This window comes from Anabrus simplex, chromosome 10 (assembly GCF_040414725.1).
Source record: "Anabrus simplex isolate iqAnaSimp1 chromosome 10, ASM4041472v1, whole genome shotgun sequence".
Classification (NCBI taxonomy): domain Eukaryota; kingdom Metazoa; phylum Arthropoda; class Insecta; order Orthoptera; family Tettigoniidae; genus Anabrus; species Anabrus simplex.
This window is the reverse complement of record NC_090274.1, coordinates 131,892,452-131,916,609: the sequence shown is the minus strand read 5'-3', so window position 1 is coordinate 131,916,609 and position 24,158 is coordinate 131,892,452.

Here is a 24,158-nt window from a genome sequence, read left to right as displayed (position 1 = left end):
AAGGTGAACACATGGGCTTTCAAATTGAGAGTACACATGGTATCCCCTGCCTGTCGTAAGAGGTAAATAATAATTTCGTATGGCTATTTCTAGCCGGGTGCAGCCCTTGTAAGGCAGACCCTCCGATGAGGGTGGGCGGCATCAGCCATGTGTAGGTAACTGCGTGTTATTGTGGTGGAGGATAGTGTTATGTGTGGTGTGTTAGTTGCAGGGGTGTTGAGGACAGCACAAACACCCAGCCCCCGAGCCATTGGAATTAACCAATGAAGGTTAAAATCCCCGACCCGGCCGGGAATCGAACCCGGGACCCTCTGAACTGAAGTCCAGTACGCTGACCATTCAGCCAACGACTCGGGCAAAAATCTTATACGGTTCGGATGGAAACAGTCCTCATCCCGAAGTGGTGCAGCTCTTTTCAGGCACACCCCCATTGGAGGTGAGCTGCATGTACCAGCCCTCCTGCCATTCTTAAATTTCTGGCAGTACCGGGAATCGAACCCGGGCCCCCAAGGACGGCAGCTAATAACACTAACCGTTACGCCACGGAGGTGGACGTCGTAAGAGGTGAATGAAAGTGGCCATCCATGAGCTCTTATCTTGGGATTTCCTACGGAATCCCCTGCCTGTATTAAGGCGACTAAAAGGGACACCCATAGGCTCACAACTTGTAACACTCATTGTATCGCCTGTCCGTTTAAGAGGTGAATAAAAGGGGCATCCATGAGCTCTTATCTTGAGAGGGCCTACAGTATCCTCTGCCGGTTTTAAGAGGCGACTAAAAGGGGCACCCATACGTTCTGAACTTGAGAGTACACACGATATCCCCTGCCTGCAGCGCATTGGTCTCGCAGGAATACAACTAGAGAGGATGCTCAGTACCTCGCTCTTACCTGCTATATGAGGATAGGAAACAACATTAATGAACTATGTTATAGATTTGTTTACAGTAAATCTGTTATTTTGAACCCACTACCTCTCGGTGTAGGAAATTTAATTTGAAGATGAGTAGTCACCGTTCTTGTTCTGTTAAGAGCCATGAATTAAACGCACGCCCCTGGTGTGTAAGCATTATTCAAAATAATGTTTATTATCACATAATCAAGGTATGTTTTTATAAGAACACGATAGGGAATGTATGCTGACTATTCAAATCTTTTCTGTAAGATAACAAGAGTTTCAGGATTGAACCTGTGCAGATTGTTATCACGTTCTGTCTTGGTCAGGTTACCCATCGGATAGTGAGCTGAAGCCTTAGCGACGGTGTAGACAGTAGAGGGGAGGATGACCTTCTAGCGCAGGAGGGCATCTGTATGTAAAACTGAAGAGGAGGAACGCGTCTAAGCCCCGCCGGAGGAGGAGGAGGAAGAATGTGGCTGTGTCCTGTCATAGGAGGACGAGGAGGAGGAGGAGGAGGAGGAACGCAGCTATGCTTCCTCCTCTTCCTTATCTAGTTTTATCGTCAAATACCCCTTCCCTTCTCCTACTTTTTTGGCCCAGTTTTACAGACAGATAGACAGTTGTTATTTGTAATTTGCAGTGTAAAACTACACATCATATCTACCTAAGTGTGGACATTTATAGTAAAACATCTATTATGTTTATGTGTGATACTTGTAGGGTGATTGTTTCAAGACTTGACAATCTTCAGGATATTTTCATGTAATCAACGTACTGCTACCTTTAACAGGCGCGATATTCTCACACGACATGTAAATTCTATACACATTTATTTAAGTAATCTACCAGTGGAATGCTTAGAAACTTTGACTAAATGTCGAAAGTGCAGTATAAAAGAGCGTGATGCAACATCGTCTCAGCTTACTACGAGTTCTGTTACTAACCTCACAACACTAGATAAAGGGAAGGAGGTGCATGATGAAGAAGTTTCTCTTCATCGGAGCTTTTTCATTCTACTTTAATTTCTAAGCCGACTCCATGTCCTGTAGCTGTGCAATTAACTCATAAAGAGTAGATGTAAGATACTTTAAAGACGTTAACTTACTAGTTGAACGATTACAACACTTAAGAGATTTATCAAGATGCTGGATCACAGTGTATGAACGAGAGATTCAAGAAATAGAAGACGAACTACGTCGAAGGCGTATTATTGTGTAATAGCTCTAAAGACAATATCAGCGAACTCATTGCACCTACTGTTGTAGACGGTGACATCACATGTAGAAATAGGATAAAAACCAGTAGTAGTTTGTAAATAAATATCCTGTTAAATTTAAAATATTCTACTTATTGCAATCGCTTTTACACCTATCGTATAAGTTTGAGTTTACTAGAGCGTAACCTTGATAATGAACATGACTAAATATGCATAACCGTAACGATGTGATCGCTGCGGATGCTGACTTCCATAACAGAGGAGAAGGAGGAGGGATTGACCTGACCTCCATAACTGTAAGGAGAAGCCGGGATTCAGCTGACCTCCGTAACTGTGAAGGGGAGGACGAACGTGGCTGTATCCAGTCGGAGGAGGTAGAGGAGGAGGTGCCCTCTAGGATTTATTTATTTAGCGCATGGCTTTACAGATACAACACACAATGGATGGTAACGGGAAGGGGCATATCGAGAAGGGCAGCAAGCCTTAATCCTCTGAGCTTACCCTCTGGATGACCTCTTCAGTAAGGTTAGGATCGTCCCTTTTCTTGAATGACGCGTCTTCATTTGGCTATGTCCTGTCAAGATAATACCACTGAGATTATGGGAATCGATTACTTTTTCAAACTTCCACGGTAAAACAAGTGCACTTGGTTAAGACATGTCAAGATAGCAGATGTCACTTTTTAAAATTCCGCGCTTCTACGTGGTTGAGGTGGCAGCAATGACGACAGGACCTGTCAACATGGTAGCACTGAGGTTAGCCGCGATCACTTGTTCAAAATCCACATAAAAACAAGTGCACGCGATAGGGGCCTATCATACTGATAGCTGTCACGTTTTCAAATTCCGCGCCCCCACATTGTTAAGATAGCAGCAGTGAGGTTAGCCACGTTCACTTGTTTAAATTCCGCGCCCACGTGGTTAGGACCCGTCAAGATGGCAGCTGTCTTCTTGACAGCTGTCAAAGAACGTGTATATTAACTTCCGTGCCCCTTACGTGCTTAAGGTGGCAGCAGTGAGGTTAAGCGCTCTCACGACGGTTGCACTGATGTTAGCGAGGTTTACTTATTCAAATTCCGCACGAACGTGTTTAGGACCTGTCAAGATTGTAGCTGCCGTCCTGACAGCTGTCAAAAAGCACGTGTATATTAAATTCTGCGCCCCCTACGCAGTTAAGGTGGAATCAAAGAGGTTAGGCGCTGCTAAGTTGGTAGCAGTGAGGTTGGCCAATTCACTTGTTTAAATTCCGCGCCTACGTGGCTAGGCCTGTCACCTTGACAGCTGTCAAAAACACTTGGATTTTAAATTCTGTGCCGCCACGTGCTTAAGGTGGTAGCAGTGAGGTTAGTCTCTGTCAAGATGGTAGCAGTGAGGACAGCTGCGTTCACTTGTTCAACAAGTGCACGTGGTTAGGACCTGTCATTTTGACAGATGTCAAAAGTACGTGAATTTAAAATTCCGCGCCCCACGTGGTTAAGATGGTAACAATGAGGTTAGGCCCTGTCACGATGGTAGCAGTGAGGTTAGCAGCGCGTACCTGGAGGTACACCTCAACCCCGCACATTTAAAAGAAGCGCCTTAAGGAACACTATCTAACGAACAAAACATGAAACCGCTAGTGCATAAAGTTGAGACATTGACCAGAAGATGTCACTACTGAATAACTGAGTAATTTGTTACTTTGAAGTTTCCTAAACTGACTGGATTTCTTTGTTTTGTTTTGGTGTACATCATGAAGTTCTCACTTTCCTCCATAGATGCCTCTACAAAAACTGAGGTCATGCACTCTGGTGCAAAGTGGAATAATTAGTGACTGGAAGAAGTTTTGTGTTTGTAGGTTTTCTCAACAGAATTGACTTTCATTTATTTTGGTACTTCAAGGTTTGCAACACTTCATTCTCATTCCGCCAGCTTTCGTTTCTGACCAATAAGAAATTCCATGTATTTATTTTTCTGCCAATCAAACGTTTCTTGTACCTATTTTATCTGCCAAAAAAAATGAGAGGGTGTGTCCGGATTTAGTCCAGAGCCTTCTAGAACCCTCGTCTCGGGTATAAAAGCTGCAGCTTTTTCAAGTTACCTGGTCTTATTCATCGTCGAACTTCTGAGTGTGTGTTACGATTCTTCGGCAGGCAGAACAGCAGCCCAGGTAATGGCCACCAGTTGTCTATCTCTGTAGCTACCTTCGCAAACTTATCTGAGGGGAAGTTTCTAATTTTTAACTATGTAACCATCTGTTTTCTAAAAATGTAAACTTCTTCTTGCTAATGTGATATTTCGTAAAGACTAACTGTAAATTCGGGGATAGAGAGTGCGTCACCCTCTCGAGTTTCCTTCAATTTATCTTGAGGTGACTACGATATTGTAACTGTTTCTTCTCGAGGCTCAGCCCCCGTTAAACCCAGGGAAAGTTCTGGTAAGGGTGAAGTTCCTTCTAATTTATCATTTGAAGGTCGTAAAGAATGCCTCAGAATTGTGGCAGAGACCTCTGTATTTGTGCCATTTCTTAGGATTGAAGTAAACAATGAACTCGTCACTGCTCTGTTAGACTCAGGGAGTGTGAATTTCATAATTTCGGAAGAATGGTATTATAAATTAAAAACTGCTTGTAAGCTTCCGGACTATAGTTTCTCTTCTGTTAAATGTGTTTCGGCTAACTCATCTCCATTAGAAATTTTAGGTTTCATTTGGACTAAAGTTCGTATTTCTAAATACACATGGAAAGTGAAATTGCTTGCCCTGTAATATTGGGCGCCGATTTCATGTCTTCTACTGGTCTTGTGCTGGACGTTCAAAGCAAGTCGTGCACCTTCAAATTTGCTAGTAATTGTAATATTCTAATTTTGAAATGCAATTCTGTGCCATGTTCATCTGTTTCGCCTACCCAGGGAGAGATGTTGTTAGATCTTAGGCATCTACCTGAGGAACAAGCTGAAAGTACTCGAAAGTTGTGTCAGTCCTTTTCTGAATTATTCTCAGATATTCTTGGCGTTACTGACCTTATCTAATATAAGATCGAGGTAACAGATTCGATTCCAGTTAGATTTCCGCCTTACAGGCTGTCCCCATCTAAAATGAAGGTTCTTTAGGAAATCATCGATGAGATTTTAAAGGATGGAATCATGCGACATTCTAATTCGGCTCATTCATCGCCCAGTTTTCTTGTGCCGAAACCACAAGGTGGCTTCAGGAATGTCATTGATTACAGGCCTTTGAACCATGAGGTGGTGTTACAATCTGTACCCCTTCCTGATCTTCACTCTTGTTTTTCATGGTTTCGAAAAGCAAAGTTCTTTACCATCCTTGATCTTAATCAGGCATATAACCAGTTCCCACTAGCAGAAGAATCGAACCATATAACGGCTTTCGCCACAGATTTGAATCTGTACGAATACAACCGCGTGACTTTCGTACTCCCCACTGGTGCAGCTGTACTTACGAGACTGCTAGATAGGGTCTTCTCCGACATCAAATTCGAATATTTGTATCACTACCTCGATGATGTTGTCGTATTTTCTGATACCGTGGAAGAATACTTAGATCATCTGAAGGAAGTAGTCAGTCGCCTCCGTAAGGCTGGGTGATTGTAAAATTATGTAAGGTAGCTTCAGCTAAACCTTCCATGTCGTCCTTATGTCATATTGTGTCGCCCGATGGTGTTTCCATAGACTATCCCAGAACACAGGCCATCCGTGATTCAAACCTCCTAAGGACATCAAAGGCATTGCCAGGTTTATAGACATGGTGAATTTCTTGAGGAAATGTATTCCTAACTTCGCGAACAGAGCGGCGCCTCCCGAACTTACTGCATAGGAAAGGCGTCAAATTTGAATGGGGGCCGCCTCAGCAAGCCACTTTCGAAGATCAGAAATTAGCTCTTGGTAACGCCCCTGTATTAGCCATGCCAGAAATTCATTTTCGAAACAGACGCCTCGTCATCTGCTGTTGTCGCTCTCCTTCTTCAGGAAACGGAACTCGGAAGGCGACCCATCACCTCTGCTTCTAGGACCGTATCGGCTCAGCAGGCCAAATATTCAATCTATGAATTTGAGGGTTTGGCAGTTTTGTTTGCCGTAGAAAATTTCCGCCTTTATCTGGAACATTTCAAATCTGACTTAGAAACGGATAATTAAGCCTTAAGTTGGGTGTTAGCTAGGCCTCGTTGCACTGGACGTATCGCCTGCTGGGCCATCAGGATTACGGCGTTCCAATTTGATGTGAGGCGCATTAGAGGATCTGACAATGTAGTTGCGGATGGATTAGGCCGCATGTTTTCACATGAAGTAGAGACCAATGTACAAGAAGATAGTTCTTCTCTTCCCACGCCCGTAAATTCGGTTATTAATGCTATCTTGACTGATGCCCCTATTTTATTTTGGGGTATTCAGAAATATCGACGTGGAGATCTTGTGCTGGCTCCCATAATGGAAACCCTTTGTTCTGGGGAACATGTCGTCCCTTATGTATTGAGGAACGAGGTTTTGCATTGCCCTTTGAGGCACGATCAAAAGATGAAAGTTGTGGTTCCAGCTGTGCTCGTGCCTATTATCTACCATGAGAACCCATTAGGGGGCATTTAGGCATCTTCAAAACTCCAGAAAAGAACCGCGAGATGTTTATTTGGAAAGGTATGGACGGTGAAATGAGAGAAATGGTGAAAGTTTGTAAATGTCCTTGCTTAGTAAGCCCACCGTGTCTACTAAGATAGGGCTGTTGTCATCGCATCAAGTTTCTCGCCCCATGGAACGTCTATATAATTATAGACTACGACGGGCCTTACTCACAGTCTAAGGGGAATGGAAATACATTTATTCTGATGTGTGTAGACGGTTTCAAAAGATTTTCTTGGTTGTTTCCGACTAAGCTGGCTACCGCTCACCCTACTATTTCTTGTTTGAATACTATCTTTGCTTCTTTTGGTCCTTGTCAATATATAGTTTTTGATAATGCTAATCTAATTTATTCTGTATATTTTGTTTTGACCCGCATATCTCGCACGTAACTACTTCTGCTTATTACCCTCAACCGTCTCTGGCTGAGCAAGTCAATCGTAATCTTCGAACTGTCTTAATTGCATTTCATCATGAAGATCATGCCGGGTGGGATACTTCCCTGCATTGGTTATCTTCTGCTCTAAATTTGGCGGTTCAAGGGTCCGACAAGTTCATTCTAACATCTCTCATGTTAAAGTTTGTTCCTAACACGCCGCTCTCTAATCGTTGGTCACTTAATGATATATTACCAGAGACAATAGATCCCGATAATCTTACAGATCTGTGGAAGAAGTCTAAAATTAATCTTAAAGCTTCCCATGAAAATGTTAGTGAAATATACGATCGTCGACGGAGGCCCAGCAATTTAAAAGTCGGAGATCGGGTCATGAATAAAAATTCGGTACCTGCTAGCAATCTTGCTCCTAGATTCCATGGACCGTGTATCATTTTATATTTCCTAACACCGGTTATATTACTGGTCAATAACCCAGCCACAGAGAGGATATTTAGGGTTCACATTTCTCAGATGAAACCAGAATAATTCATTGGTGTATTACATTAGCCACTAAATTTTGGCAGGACTCGAAGTTTTTTTTAAGATGCGTAGTAGATCTTAAAATTAATCAGATGGTAATATGGAGGCCTTCTGCCCCGGTTCTAAGTTAATGTACAACCTTCGCCTGCGATTAAATTCCTGTTGTCCATTACTTGGTGGCCATTACCTAGCCCTCCTCTCCAATATCCTCGTATAAGCTGACACACACTCTTCATCAATGCCGCCCGCCTCTCTACCACCTGCAAAAATAAACAAATAAATAAACAATCTCTGTCACCAAGATAAGAAATGATTCAGTACCCTCTCAGCCGTCGCTGGCCGTGTCTAAACATCTGGCGAGCGATACCGGAGTGGGGTATGGGCCCACTCCACTCTAGTCATGTCTCCTTCCTAGTGGCGTGCCGGAGCTCCATGTTCCGACAAAGGCTGAGGTGCGGTAATCCTACCGCCAACCCATCTTGGTACTGTTCTTCTACATCTGGTTTGCGGCGACCATCACCATGACTACCCCTCTCATAGTAGCAGGAGAGTTGTATCTGAAGGTACTTGGGAGGTCCGGTGGACCACACCCAGTTATTGGCGGCGGCGGCTGTTCTTGCAGTCAAAATGGAACTGTGTATCTCCAACTTTTACGACTGCAAGAAGTCTTGTAAACTATTTTTCCAAATTATTTTTCTAAAAATGGACCTTCAGCAAGAAATTTCTCATCTGTGAAACTCCAAGATTACTTTCAAAGTTCTACTGTGTCATCCCAGGGAAAGACATTTGGGGGGATATCTGTACCAGGAGAAACACGTCAACCCCGCACATCTATCGAACAAAACTTGATACCGCTAGTGCATAAAGTTGGAAATTGACCAGAAGATGTCACTACTCAATAATTGAGTAAATGTTATTTTAAAGTTTCCTAAACTGACTGGCTTTCTTTGTTTTGATGTACATCATGAAGTTCTCACTTTTCTCCATAGATGTCTCTACTAAAAACTGAGGTCTTGCACTCTGGTGCGAAGTGGAATAATTAGTGTTTGGAAGAAGTTTGGTGTTTGTAGGTTTTCTCAACAGAATTGACTTTCATTTATTTTGAAACTTCAAGGTTTGCAGCACTTCAGTCTCATCCTGCCAGCTTTCGTTTTTGATCAATCAGAAATTTCGTGTATTTATTTTCAGCCAATCAAACGTTTGTTGTACCTATTTTATCTGCCAATAAAATGAGAGGGTGTGTCGGGATTTAGTCAAGAGCCCTCTCGAACCCTCCTCTCGGGTATAAAAGCTGCGGCTTTTCATGTTACCTGGTCTTATTGATCGTAGAATTTCTGAGTATTCTTCGGCAAGCAGAACATCAGCCCAGGTAATGGCCACCAGTTGTTTATCTCTGTAGCTATCTTCGCAAACATACCCGAGGGGAAGTTTCTAAATTTTAACTGTTTCTAAAATTGTAAACTTCTCCTTTCTAATGTAAAATTTCATAAAGACTTAAACTGTAAATTCGGGGACAGAGACTGCGTTACCCTCTCGAGTTACGCTTCAGTTTACCTTGAGGTGACTACGGTTTTGTAACTGTTTTTCCTCCTGTAAAGCATTTATTATCCTTTCTTTTTAGTCACCTCAGTAGTGTGGGATTAGCCTCTGCATCATCGGACTACAAGCGCAAGTACGGTTTTATAACGTGGTTTTCTAGAAGCGTAATTGCACGCCTCCATACATTTTTGTGTTGGGGAGAGTAATTTAACCTGTTCTTCCTTTCATGAAGGCGCAGTAGTATGGGTACTAGATACCCCTGTGTTGACTAAATTGTAAATTGTAGGTTGTGCCTAAAAAGGCCAGAGATTGTAAGGTTTGGTGTAAAGTCGCCTTGAGTAGGCTGTAAGCAACTAGGTGCTCAATCTCCTTGGTAAAATTCTGATTTTGGTGTAATATTGAGTGGTGCCTTTGGAATGCTGTAAATTGTAGCGGTTGGAGCAAAGTGCTCTTGAATTGTGCCTGGGGAAATATCTCTCCTTATATAACTCAACGTTGTAAACTTGTAAATATGGAGCTCGAAGCTCATAAACGTGTAAATTACCTATCCTTGGGTTTTCTATTCTAGTGTCAAAATTGTCATTGTACCTGATATGTTTTTCTTTCACAAAAAATAGAATTTTGTTTGTTAGCAATTTAATTTTCTGAAAAGAAATATAACCATTATTTCAAAGTTTTAAATGAATGTTTGACTTTTGTAGATAGACCCATCAGCCCGCGCCTTCTTTCACCTCTCTCTGTTTCACGGAAACTCTGTGACACTACTGATATATAATAGTAGGGAGGGAGAGGGTAAAACCCTTCTTTTGTCGAATTGCATTGAGAGGTCTGATAAAGGCTTTACGTCACAATCCGACGGACAAATAACTATTAACAGGGTTATATATGGGCACCGCGGAGAGGATTGGGATTTAAATCAAGGCTTTTTGACACGTACACACACACACACACAGTCCATGAATTAGGAATTCTATACTACCGAAGGCCTTTCCTGACGTCAATCACATCAGGGAAGATCATATGATGAAATGAATGACATGTTATATGATAGTAGGAAGGGGAGGGTAAAACCCGATAGTAGCACATAATCTACGCCTGTCGAATAGCATCGTGAGCTGGGCACAACGCTTTACGTCTCCATCCGACAGACAAATAATCATCAACAGCGTTATACACCCCTCACTGCGGAGAGGATTGGGATTTAATCAAGGCTTTTCTAGCACATACAATCTAATAATTAGAAATTGTATACAACCACCTACCTACGGATGGGACTCTGGCCTTCCTGTCACAAACTGTGGAGTTTCAATCCTGTCTTAGCTGTGTGGGTGGAGGGAGGGGAGTGGACCGGAAATGCTTGTGCGCGGAGGGGAGGAACCGACAGCATGCTTCCTCTATCCAGAGCAAGATGACTGCTGGTTGCATGCCTGACAATTTGGAACTATTACAACCTATTTATTTCGTGTTTATTACATCCATTGTCCGTTGTTAACTTACCTTGTTCATGAATTTCAAATATAGATGTATTTTTTAATAAATTTGAACACATAGCATACAATCTCTCTTGTGTTCTAAACAGAAAAAGAAGATCTACATGTTTATTTTTTGGTTAATTAACCTCGAACATTTTAACACTTCTAAGAAAAAGAGTTCGTGATTGAGGCACAATGAAAGAGAGAGTTAAACTCACCTGTATGAAACCTTACGTGTTCCGCTCCTTCAAGGGGAGACAATAAAGATGGCATGTGAGATTAGATTAGCGATAGACAGTTAACAATTATTGCACTTAAAAAAACGTAATTGAATGCGATCTATCTATATCGTACGAACAATGAATGAATATGGTAGACACAGATAGGTGCCAAAGAGTTAGGTTTGGGAAGGTAGCTACTGTGGTCTCCATTAAATGCCTCGTGTGGATATGGGAAACCACCGGAAAACCATTTTCAGGGCTGCCGGCGATGTGATTCGAACTCGCTGTCACCCGACTGCAAGCTCACAGCTGCGCGACCGTAACCGCGTGATCAACTCGCTGGGTTTTCGCAATATAACTGTGGTTTTAGATGTCATTGGGGCACCATTTCAAAGGATAATATCCCAGTTATTGGGACGCAGACATCGTCTGGAAGGACTTTACATTTCTTGCCCCAGTTCACTCCGGAGGAAAAATTGCCAGTAAGAGCTTTGTTAATTACCCTCATTTTAATTTTCCTGATCCATCTTATCCGGGCCGGTGATTGTTGGACGAATCTTATTTAAAACAGACTTTGGCACTAGTTTAATTCCTTGGTGCAAAAACGGTTTGTTGCAGAGTTGACCAGACTGTCCCAAAGAATGCTTGGCAAACTTTACTTTCCTCATTGTCTGCACGGAGGTGGTTGTACTTATTGTGTACACATCCATTCATTCCTTGTTCGTATCTCTACAAGTGCTAATTCCGAGCATGGTTAAACTTGCAAGAAGCGAACAGTCTTGATTCCCGGCTGTTAGTATGTGAAGCCAGTGTACTACCCACGTCATTTAGCCCACCCTGTTCATGTAAAACACACTCTTAATAAATGTCACGCACGTCCTTCCCTCTTTTCTTTCTTAAATATTTGTCCTATGAGGTGACACCGTGGTCGTCGTTATCTCGTTCTGTTCTTACTCCTCTAGTATACTCATACGATATAGTTAAATCGCATTCATTTTCGTGCAAGTGAGGTTAGCTGTTCCATTCACTGAGCCTCAATTACCAACTCTTTTAAGAAGTGTTCATTCATCAAGAAGCAATTATGTAGATGTTATTATTCTCTCAGGAACACAAGAGAGATTGCATTCTGTCTGTTCAAAACTTTTCTGTTCATTACAAATTGCATGCATATTTGAAGCTTATGAACAAGGTAAGATGACAACTGGCAATGCTTGTTCTAAACTCAAATACAGGTTGTCAGCGTGTCGACATCTTTGCTTCTTCTCGCTTGGTAGGGTTCTTTTATATCATGTAGTTGAGGATAGAATTGTTAATATGACATTAGAGTATATACCTAACTTTTGTTTACTAGAAACACTAACCTATCCTCACACACGATCTTTTGTGATTAACTCCCATTTGAAGAAATTGAACACGTAAGGGTTTTTGTATAGATGAGTGGAGGGTTCATTCTCCAACACCGGTAAATAAACATATAGATATTCTTTTCTCTTCAGAACACAAGAGATTGCATGCTGACAGCTCAAATCGTTTCTGTTCATTACAAAATACCTTTATATTTGAAATTTATGAACAAAGGTAAATTAACAACGGACAATGTATGTAATAAACACAAAACAAATAGGTTGTAATAGTTCCAAATTGTCAGGCGAGCAGCCAGCAGCCATCTTGCATGCTGTCCGTTCCTCCCCTCCACGCACAAGCATTTCCGGTCCACTCACCTCCCTCCACCCACACAGCTAAAACAGGATTGAACCTGCTCAGTTTGCGACATGAAGTCCAGAGTCCCATCCGTCTGAGCCATTCAGCCTAACAGGGTAAGGTAGGTGGTTGTATACAATTTCTAATGATTAGATTGTTTGTGCTAGAAAGGCTCTGATTGAATTCCATTCCTCTCCGCAGTGAGGGGTATATAACGTTGTTGATGATTATTTGTCAGTCGGATGGAGAGCTAAAGCCTTGTGCAGGCCTCACGATGCTATTCGACAGGCGTAAAGTATGTTTCACTATCGGGTATTACCCTCTCTCTCCCTACTATCATATAACATGTCATTCATTTCATCCTATTATCTTCCCTGAGGAGATTGACGAGAGGAAGGGCATTCGCTGGTAAATTTATAAATACTAGAATGTGTGTGTGTGTGTGTCTGTGAAAAAAGCCTTGATTAAAGTCCAATCTTCTCCGCAATGCTCGTATAGAGTGAGGCCATATAATAGTTGTTTGTCTGTCGGATGGAGAGCTAAAGCCTTGTGCAGGCCTCACGATGCTATTCGACAGGCGTAGAGTATGTGCCACTATCGGGTTTTACTCTCTCTCCCTACTATCATATAACATGTCATTCATTTCATCCTATTATCTTCCCTGAGGAGATTGACGACAGGAGGGGCATTCGCTGGTAAATCTATAAATACTAGAGTGTGCCAAAGAAGCCTTGATTAAAGTCCAGTCTTCTCCGCAGTGCTCGTATAGAGTGAGGTTATTTGTCAGTCGGATGGTAACGTGAAGCCTTTATGAGACCTCTCAACGCTGTTCGATTAAAGAAGGGTGTTACCCTCTCCGTTCCTACTATTATATTTCATGTCATTCATTTCAACTTTCCTGACCTCAGGAAGAGAACACGGTTATAAAAAATCGATCATAACAGATCCAACCCTTGCTCCGTTTCTCTACAGTGTCGTGTATATGAGGTGAGATAAACCTGCAAAAGTTTGCCCTACTAACATGTACCACGTCATTCATTTTATCTTCCCTAATGAGGTTATCGTCAGGAAGGGCATCCGGTTATAAGAAGACGCGAGTTTAGGCCCCTGCAAATGGCGTCTGTGAGGTTAGGCTTGCTCTCGTGCGTGGACGCCCGGTCGATTCGGCTCCTCCAAAGGGACCCGTTCGATTCGGCTTCTCCAAAAGGGTCCATGAGGTTAACATTGCTTTCCTTTCCGACTCGGCTCTTGCAAGGGGACGCGTTCAATTCGGCCTCTCCAAAGTGACCCATGACGACATGAGGTCAGAAACACTCAGTGAAGTTAGCAAGGGGGTCAAAAAGTACCCCAGTCCACTCCAATGGTGCCTGTGATGTTAGACTTGCTCACGTACGTGAGCTCGGTATATACAGAACTTCTCACCACCAAATTGTGTCTGTGAGGTTAGGTTTGCTCTCGTACGCAAATTTCGCGAATCACCATAGCTGTACTACTCAACTAGGGGTCAATGACCTCGGGGCAGGACCCCGTAGCCTACCTACTCAACTAGGGGTAAATGAGCGCGCGGGAAAATGCTGACTCAGCACCCATTGTTTTAGGACCGGTCTTGCCCTACTCCTGGCCAATATTAAGATCAGCAACGCAGGGCGATGTTTAAAAGGTTGAATTTTTTAAATATTACGGTGTGTGGCAAGATTTGAAGAACAATGAAAAACATGGTGTGGAGGCAAAATTAATAGAAATGGAGGCAGCATACATGAAGACTCTTGAGATATCGTGGGGATCTACGATCCGACACTAAGGCCAGAAATGTTATATGCATCAGAAACATTGAGGTTAAGAAATAAAATATCATAACGAGAAGTAGAGAAACTAGAAAGAAGGATAGGGGGAAAGATCTAAAAGAAGGAACATGGAAGCTCAGAAAAAATGTAGAAGTGCATAAGAAGGTGGGCAAAGTAACGGAGGTAATCAGGAAGGTGTCTGACAGCAGACTGAGGAACCTCAGAGGTGGCACCAAGGCTGAGCGGGCATGTCCTAGGCAGGCGCATCCTGTGGATGAGACCACAGTCCAATTTAAAATCGAAAAACGCTCTTTCTTCAAATTACAACAGTCCGATTTTTAAATCCCTCTTAAAATTAAATCATGTGCCTCTTCAGCAACACTTTTAAAACGTTCTGTTGCCGGCACGCGTTAATGGAAGAGGGAACTGAATTTGTGATAATCTAGTACAAACACGTTTCCTTTAGAACTGACTCCCCTTTTAAGTAACATGGCCAGGTTTGGCGTATAAACTTACTTTTAAATTCGACTTGAAGGAAATTGATACATACTGAGTATGCTGTGTTTTTAATGCTTTAGAACTTGATTTAAATCATTATTATGTTTATGCAGTGGGGGTTCCAATTCCACCTCGTCAGCATATTTTTTCTGCTGCGCCAGCACCCGAGGTCATTCACACCAGCCAAGGTCATTGACCCGTGACGTCATTACCACGTGACCGTACGTCACGAACAAGTGCTCTTGTTTGTAAACAAAGCCACGTGCTTAACCACCTGCTTTTTGACACCTGTTAAGCTGACAGCTGCCATCTTTAACCACGTGGGCGCGGAATTTTAAACAGAGCATCGCTAACCTCTGTGGTGCCTCATTACTGCCAACTTATGCATGTAGTAGCGCGGGCAATTTAAAATCTACGTGCCTTTCTTGACACCTGTCAAGATGACACCTGCCATCCTTAACGACGTGGGCATGGATTTTGAACAAGTGAACATGGCTAAACTCAGTGCTGCTATCTTGACAACTCTAACATCATTGCTGCCACCTTAAGCACGTGGTGGCACGTAATTAAAAATCTACGTGCTTTTATGACAGCTGCAATCCTTAACGACGTTTGCATGGATTTTAAACGAGTGAACATGGCTAAACTCACTGCTGCTATCTTGACAACTCTAACATCATTGCTGCCACCTTAAGCACGTGGTGGCACGCAATTTAAAATCTACGAGTTTTTTTTTGGACAGCTGCCACCTTTAACCACGTGGGCATGGATTTTCAACAAGTAAACATGGCTAAATTCAGTGCAGTTATCTTGACGGAGCTAAACCTCACTGTTGCCACCTTATGCAGTTGGTGGCCGGCAATTTCTAAACTACATGTTTTTTATTTCTGTCAAGATAACAGCTGCCATCTTTAATCACGTGCACTAGTTTTGAACATGGCCTACCTTAGTGCTGCTATCTTGACGGAGCTAAACCTCATTGCTGCCTCCGTATGCATGCGCGGAATTTAAAATGTTCTTCATGGGACTTAGCGACGCCGCGGAATCTCAGGTCATAGGCAGGGGACCTAAGTACAAGCAAGCTTCCCTTCTCAACATAATACCATCTTAGAGGTGATAGTTTTAAAGCATGCTGCCCTTCTCGACATCTTATAGCAAGCTGCCTTTCTTAACATACTTACCATCTTATAGCGAACTGCACTTGTCAACATACTATCATCTCAGAAAACACCGTTCAAAAGCAAGCTGCCCTTCTACACATACTGTACTTACGATCTTAAGACATGCTGCCCTTCTCAACATCTTACAGAACATAGATTTAAAGCAAACTGCTTTTCTTAACACTCTCAGACCCTAACATGACTGCTGTTATCTTAACTACGTTGTCTATGGAATTTAAAAATGTAACAGCTTCCTTATCCTCCTCCTCCTCCTCCTCCTTACAGTTATTGGGGTTACCTCAATCTCTCCTCCTGCGGACAGATACCTTCTAGAACTGAATACTTACGTTATGTAGCTTTGTCCACGTTGCATAAGGAGGGAGCGGTGGGAAGAGGAGCAGGCGGTAAGGAGAAGGTAATACTTTTTTCGATTGCAAACAGCACGCAAAAGTATGGTATACTATATCCACCTGCAGCGATAACGTCATCATAGTTATGCATGTTTAGACTTGCTAAAGGAAAGTTTTCTGCTATTACCTTGACAGATTATCAGAGGGTAGATGTGCTTCCTTATATAACAATAATTAGCATGATGTTATTAGCATGCACCAGCTATATGTTAACCCCATTCTTATATACCAGGACGGTATCGACTAAATACCTTTTACAACAGATGTTTAGAACACTGATCAATCGACCAGGTACGGAACTAATCGTTACATTCCTCTTAAACAACAACCATTACTATTACAGATTAAACAGACTATCTTGCGATCTAGAGGCTAACACGTCGCAAATATTTTTACACTTATCTTGGAAGAAAATTATTTCTCGTAGAACAATAATCATCACTATTACAGTTTTACGATCTAGAGGCTAACACGTTGCACAATGAAGAAATCAATATTTATACAGTTACCAGTGAAGGCAAACATTTCTCTTAAAACAATAATCATCACCATTAGTTTTAAGCGATTATTGCGATCTAGTAGCAAACAAGTCGAAGAAAAATATTTACACCTTTACTTTTGATAAAAACATTTCTTCTAAAAAATAATCACCACCATTAACATTGCAGTTTTAGGATGCAGAGGCTAACACGTCGCAAATATTTATAAACTTATCTTTAAAGAAAAACATTTTTTAAACAATAATGATCACTATATCAGTTTAAACTCTTCAAAAATAATCATCACCATTACAGCTTAAACCGACTATCTTGCGATCTAGTAGCTAACACGTCAAAGAAAAATATTCATACACATATCTTTGAAGAAAAACATTTTTCATAAAACAAGAATCACCACCATTAACATTTTAGTTTTACGATCCGGAGGCTAACACGTCATAGACTTACTTTTAAAGAAAAACAGCTCTAAAGAGTGTTGCCCTCCCAAGGGACCGCTGTACCGTTTAAACCGTCTTCTTGCGATCCAGGGGCTAACACGTATATTCGCACACTTATCGCTTACCTGAGATCAATAGCTCCAGCTTTATAAAAATAAGCTACGTGTCCTAAATCGCGCAGCTAATTCCCTTAGTGATGCTTAGAACATAGAACAAAGTCTCCTGTTCAGAACACCCAGAATGTTAACGTCTACTGTTTGTAAGTTTTTAACCCCGCGATAGCTTAAACCGCGCAGTCACGCAGATAACTCGCTCGGTGATCGCTACTTTATACAGCTAAGATACAACGTCCATCATTTGGCTGGTGCGAAAATCAGAAGCGCCCCACAGAAGTTAACTTTGCAACATTCTGTGTGTTCTGAACACCTATAGTTTGGACAAGAGACTTTGTTCTATGTTCTAAGCATCAGTAAGCTAATTAGCTGCGCGGTTTAAGACAAGCAGCTTATTTTACAAATGCTGGAGCTCTTAATCTCAGGTAAGCGGTAAGTGTATGAATAAATTTTCTTCGACGTGCGACGTGTTAGCCACTCGATCGCGAGATAGTCTGTTTAATCTGTAATAGTGATGATTATTGTTTTAGGAGTTTAAGCTTTGATAGTGATGATTATTGTTTTAAGAGAAATGTTTTTCTTCGAAGGTAAGTGTATGAATATGTTTCTTCAATGTGCGACGTGTTAGCCTCTAGATCGTCAAACTATAATAGTGATGATTATTGATTTAAGATAAATAACTTTCTTCAAAGATAAGTGTATAAATATTTGCGACGTGTTAGCCTCTAGATCGCAAGATAGTCGGTTTAAACTGTAATAGTAATGATCATTGTTTTAAGAGAAATGCTACAATTAATTCTTTACTTCGGAAATTGATCAGTGTTCTAAACATCCGTTGTAAAATGTATTTAGTCGATACCATCCTAGTTTATGAGGCTGGGGTTATCACATAGCTTGTGCATGCTAATCACATCATGGTGATTATTGTTTTATAAGGAAGCACATCTATCCTCTGATAATCTGTCAAGGTAATAGCAGAAAGTTTTCCTTGAGCAAGTCTAAACACGCATAATAATGATGACGTTATTGCTGCAGGCGTATACAGCATACAATGTTTTTGCGTGCTGTTTGCGATCGAAGAAAGTATTACCTTCTCCTCACCGCCTCCTCATCCTCCTACCGCTCATTCTTCAATCAAAAACTTATGCAACGTGGACAACGCTACATAACGTAAGTATTCAGTTCTAGAAGGTTTCTGTCCGTGGGAGGAGGGATTGAGGTAACCCCAGTAACTGTAAGGAGGAGGAGGAGGAGGAGGATAAGGAAGCTGTTACATTTTTAAATTCCATAGACAACGTAGTTAAGATAACAGCAGTGAGGTTAGAGTCTGAGAGTTTTAAGAAAATCAGCTTGCTTTAAATCTATGTTCTGAAGATGTTGTGAAGGGCAGCATGCCTTAAGATCGTAAATATGTCGAGAAGGGCAGCTTGCTTTAAAACTATGTTTTCTAGGATGATAGCATGTTGAAAAGGGCAGCTCGCCATAAGATGGTATGTTAAGAAGGGCAGCATGCTTTAAAACTATCACCTCTAAGATGGTGTTGTGTTGAAAAGGGCAGCTCGCCATAAGATGGTATGTTAAGAAGGGCAGCATGCTTTAAAACTATCACCTCTAAGATGGTGTTATGTTGAAAAGGGCAGTTTGCTTGTAGTTAGGTCCCCTGGCTATGTTCTCAAATTCTGCAGCGTTGCGTAGTCCCGTCAAGGTCAATTAAAATTCTGCGTCACTACATGCATAAGGTGGCAGCAATGACGTTAGAGTCTGTCAAGATAGCAGCACTGAGTTTAGCCATGTTCACTTGTTGAAAATCTATCCCAACGTCGTTAAGGTAGCAGTTGTCATCTTGACAGGTGTCAAAAAAGGGACGTAGATTTTAAATTGCCCGCGCTACTACATGCATGAGGTAGCAGCAATGAGATTAGGGTCTGTTAAGATGGCAGCTCTGAAGTTAGCGATGCTCTGTTGTTTAAAATTCCGCACCGACGTATTTAAAGTTGGCAACTGTCAGCTTGATAGGTGTCAAAAAAGCACGTAACTAAGCACGTGACTTTGTTTACAAACAAGAGCACGTGTTCGTGACGTACGGTCACGTGGTCATGACGTCACTGGGTCAATGACCTTGGCCGGTGTCAATGACCTCGGGTGCTGACGCAGCAGAAAAATGCTGACGAGCTGGAGTTGGAACCCCGCTGCTCCACTACTCATCATGTAGACAATGTCTTATGTAGCTGTTTTAATTTAGACTATTTGAAACAGCTGAAGATGGCTCCTAGGAGCCGAAACAGCTATTGTATTTTTCTTGTAAATATAATTGATCACTAAGAGTGATTGTGAGGCTGTACTGATTTGGTGGTTCTCCCAAACTTTCACAATTTAAATTTAGGAGACAGTACTGAGCAAGAATGAAGTTTATATCATCCTCTATAATGACGATCATTACTGTGTCGCCATCGCATTGCTGATTAACTCATAAAAATGATTCCACGTCAGAATTCGCACCAGGCTTGCCAGGTCTGTTACACCCCAAGAACATCAAGTTGCCTGTTATATTTAGAGATGAGCGTAACAGCTAGATCATAAACTTTCTCGTAGCTTACCAATTCTCCTTTCGCCAGTACGTTTGAATGTACTTGAAAGTAATCACAAATATTTCTTCTCAACAAATGCCAGGATATATTTTGGTTTAGCGATGAGAATTTAAGAAGCAATTATTTTGTGAGATGGGAAAAGTTACTAAGTAAAATAGAAATTATGGGGAAAATCATTTGCAGGATTTCAGTATCATGTTTAGTTTCACTTAGTGACGTAATTTGTCTCTGCTAAATGATCACAGAATGAAGTAACGTCTTTATCATTCCAGTCTCGTGCGGAAATAATATCAGTGATGTCCTAGAGACTGGCGATCTCTGAAGAAATTTTAGCCGAGGTAACTTCCTTAGAGAATAGTGTTGACTGCTGCTGCGACCTTCGCTGCAATTTGATCCACTTCCACTGTAATGCTACCATCCTCGCAGACCATGCATACTAAATTCTTGAAATAATTTAACTGCTCCAGTTTTGTATTCCCGATCGCTTAAGTTAGGATGAATTAATAAAACTGTGTACAAATTTCAACTGATTTATTATTTCTAACTTCGGTAGGTGACAGACGATACTCTAGTAATAGTTCCTACACGTCTTTCTTTTTTTCATTAAAACACGTGGAAAAGTCAAAAGAATCCGTCGAGTTAGTAACCCGATCCATCTTTCCCTTATTTTAAATACTGACGTTCGTAAAATTGACTGCTGTTAAGTGCAACACAGTCTATCTTCAAATATTAGTCATCTAATCTCTAAATTGTTTCCCTCCTATATTCACAGCCGGTCGTCTAGACCACACTCCTCCCTCAATTCCTGCAATTTTTCTTCCAACATCACTACCTTTTCCGGATAATCCTTAAATATCTTTATTTGCTTTTCATATTGCTCGATCTGAAACTCACAATGGCTTCTTTTTTGGTCCCTCTTTATCGACTCCCAGGTCTCTATCAGCTCCATGAAGTTGGCCTCCTGCTCTGGCGTCATCGGCTCCTCGTTACCTGGAAGAGAACACAAATGGCACTCACTCCTGACAGTGTGGTGGTTCAGTTTAATATGACAAAATTATTATTAGCCTTTGTGACGAAAATACTGTAGTTTATTGCCTTTCTTATATGGCGGGGCTCAGGCTATGAAGCCTGCTATTATGCCAAACCATATTATACAACAGCTTTATACAATTTACAGAATAATGTACATAAAATCATTTTTACATATATTTCTAAAAATCACTAAAATTAATTTACTTAACCTCCTAAGTGTTCGATTATATCCAAACGCAATACTGCCCTATGAACAGGGTGACCAGATTTTGGAAATGAAAAACGGGGAGACTCTTGTAAAATACCTGAACCATCTGTAAAATAGGGATGGTAGTTCACTGTGTATTTTAAAACTGGAATTAAGCTATGGCCACAGAGTTATATAGATCTTTCTCTGTCTCTCTATTACTAACGGTAGACTGCTTGGCCTTGCAGTTTTAACGGGGATTTCATGCTATACACTGCCCATATGTCATCCCTGTTCGGAAGGAAGTTATTTTATATCCTCTCTGATGGTGTCTTTCTTCTCGTAAATTGTCCTTGTGTTTAAATTATCCTGTTCGGAGTATGGCTTGCTCACTTCCCCTCTACCTCACGTACAATCGTTGTCCTAGGGAGTGATTCTTAATCACTACTGACCGTCGTCCGCCTGCGTAGCGTAACGGTTAGTGTTATTAGCTGCCGTCTTCGGGGGCCTGGCTTCCATTCCCGGTACTGCCAGGAATTTAAGATTGGCAGGAGGGCTGGTACATGCAGCTCACCTTCAATGGGGGTGTGCCTGAAAAGAGCTGCACCACCTGGGGACGAGGACACGAGTTCAGTTCATCACTGACCGTGGAGGAACTGAGACAGTGGAAGAACTCATTCGCGTCACTCAGAATGTGGTTACCAGATAGAGCAGCTGTATAACCCAGGAGGGCCCAGGCAGCTGCCGTAGCGCACACTTCGTCCTGGATTCATGTGCACTAATGCATACTCTATGTATAAGACTGATTCTCCAAATATCAATTAGTGAAGCAGAATACCTTTAGCTGCTTATTCTTTTGCCATGATTTCTAGTGGTTACTGATCTTCATACAACGAAGAAATGAAAGTATTGTTACATTCGTGGGTACCGCTAATGTATGTAGAAATCTCTAAGGTACCAAATCTTGTAAATCTCGTTACAACTTACCAAGAAAACTGCACACACACACACACACACACACACACACACACACACACACTGAATCTTCGAGACGTAGACCAAAACAAATACGTTTTATTAAATAACCCCAGCTTGGATATTGATAATTGAGGTAGCCGTTCTCCCGATGCCAGCCCATTTGGAGAGCGTGCTCTATGAGACTCCTATTGCAATACAAAGTGTTCGTGTACCAATAAATTATGATGCACTTAGAACTCGGCGCAGATATCTTAATACAGGTAATTTCCGTCTCCGGGGCGTAGTCGGTAGCACACTGGCGTTGGAACTGAGGGTTTCAAGATCGAACCCAACCTTAGTGAGCACATTTTTGGAATCTACGTAAGGAGAGATCCAAACTGTGGCACTGAGGTAGGAAGTGTAATTTCTAAAGCGTTCAAATCCTCACATTTCGTGATGAGGGTGTTAAGCCGCAAGGCTACATCAGTCCTGGAATATGGCGCAGCCGTATGTGATCCGTACCAAACAGGACTCATTAAGGAACTTGAGATGGTACGGCGAAAGGCTGCAAGATTCGTGCTTAACCATTTCAATGCTAGAAGTAGTGTGGCAAGTATGATAGAGAAACTTGGGTGGGAGATACTGGGGACTAGAAGGAAATGGACACAGTTATGTGCCATGTATAATACCTTCACGAATACCAGGTTGGGGAGAGTTCAACAGCCCCGTTACATAAGCAAGACAGATCATCAGCATGAAGTAAAAGGTAGATGGCAGAAAACTAACAATGTACAGTAAGTCAGGGAACTGATCATTAGGATGCATTATTTGCAGCGGTCTTAAAGACTCTTCCCCAAAATGTAAGATGCTTCAAGGATGGACTCCAGCATTCCGTAAACTGTGTGTCATATTATAACGCAACGCTCAACACACTGTAAATTTTAGTATTAAGGCATCTGAATTATTTAAGCTATGTGTATATGAACGAGCTTTATTTATAAGCTCAGATAATGGTTAGCAATTCGACAGCTGAATCAACTCTAATTCATAGAACACAGCTTTGAAATAGTTAAACTACGTGTGAGACGCTGTTGTAATGTCTCAACCTATATTATGTAAGTTGTATGTGAATTTGTAAATGGTAATGCTGTATTTAGAATGTTAAACTAGTAGTATTCCTTGTCATATTTTCCTTCCATGGAACTGCTGTTGTACTCCTGTTGTTGTTGCTGCTGCTGTTACTGTTGGGTAATTATGTTTTAACTTTACTTCGTTATCATACTACTCTAAGTGACAATTGCCACGAGGATATTTCAAAAATTCCATGCAGTGGTTAATAATAACAATAATAATTATTATTTCCTTGGTTGTCCTAATTTACTTCAGTTGTTATCAGTTCGCGTCCCGTCCTGTAACAGCACAGAACTGAATCACACAGGCCCTAAGATCCCTGAATGAAGTTAGCGCAATGGTGGATGTAGCCCACAGGTCATATGGACATTTTATAGACAGAGAATTCCTGTCCTGCATATTTAGGAACTAAAAGCCAACATTTCTTCTTTTATCTACCAGTCGTTTCACGAGTGGACATGCTGTTCTTCTCCTGTAGGTGTTTTGTATATTTTATATTGTTTTGTTGTATGATTATTAGAAATACTGTTGTGGTGTGTTCGCAGCCTTGTGGAGTGCAGATGGAGGGAGAGCCATCCATTGTGTGCCCGCCACCTGTGACTTCAACCTGATGTGGAAGAGCTGGCGCCTACTGGTAACAACCACTGTAAGTGCCATCATTGGCCGCTACGTCGCTGAGGTCTCGAGGTATGTGTAAACGACTAGGTCATGGGCATATAGATTTCCATATCTGGAGATTTCTGCGGGATTTCAGTGACCGACGTATTTCGAAACTTGATCCACGTGT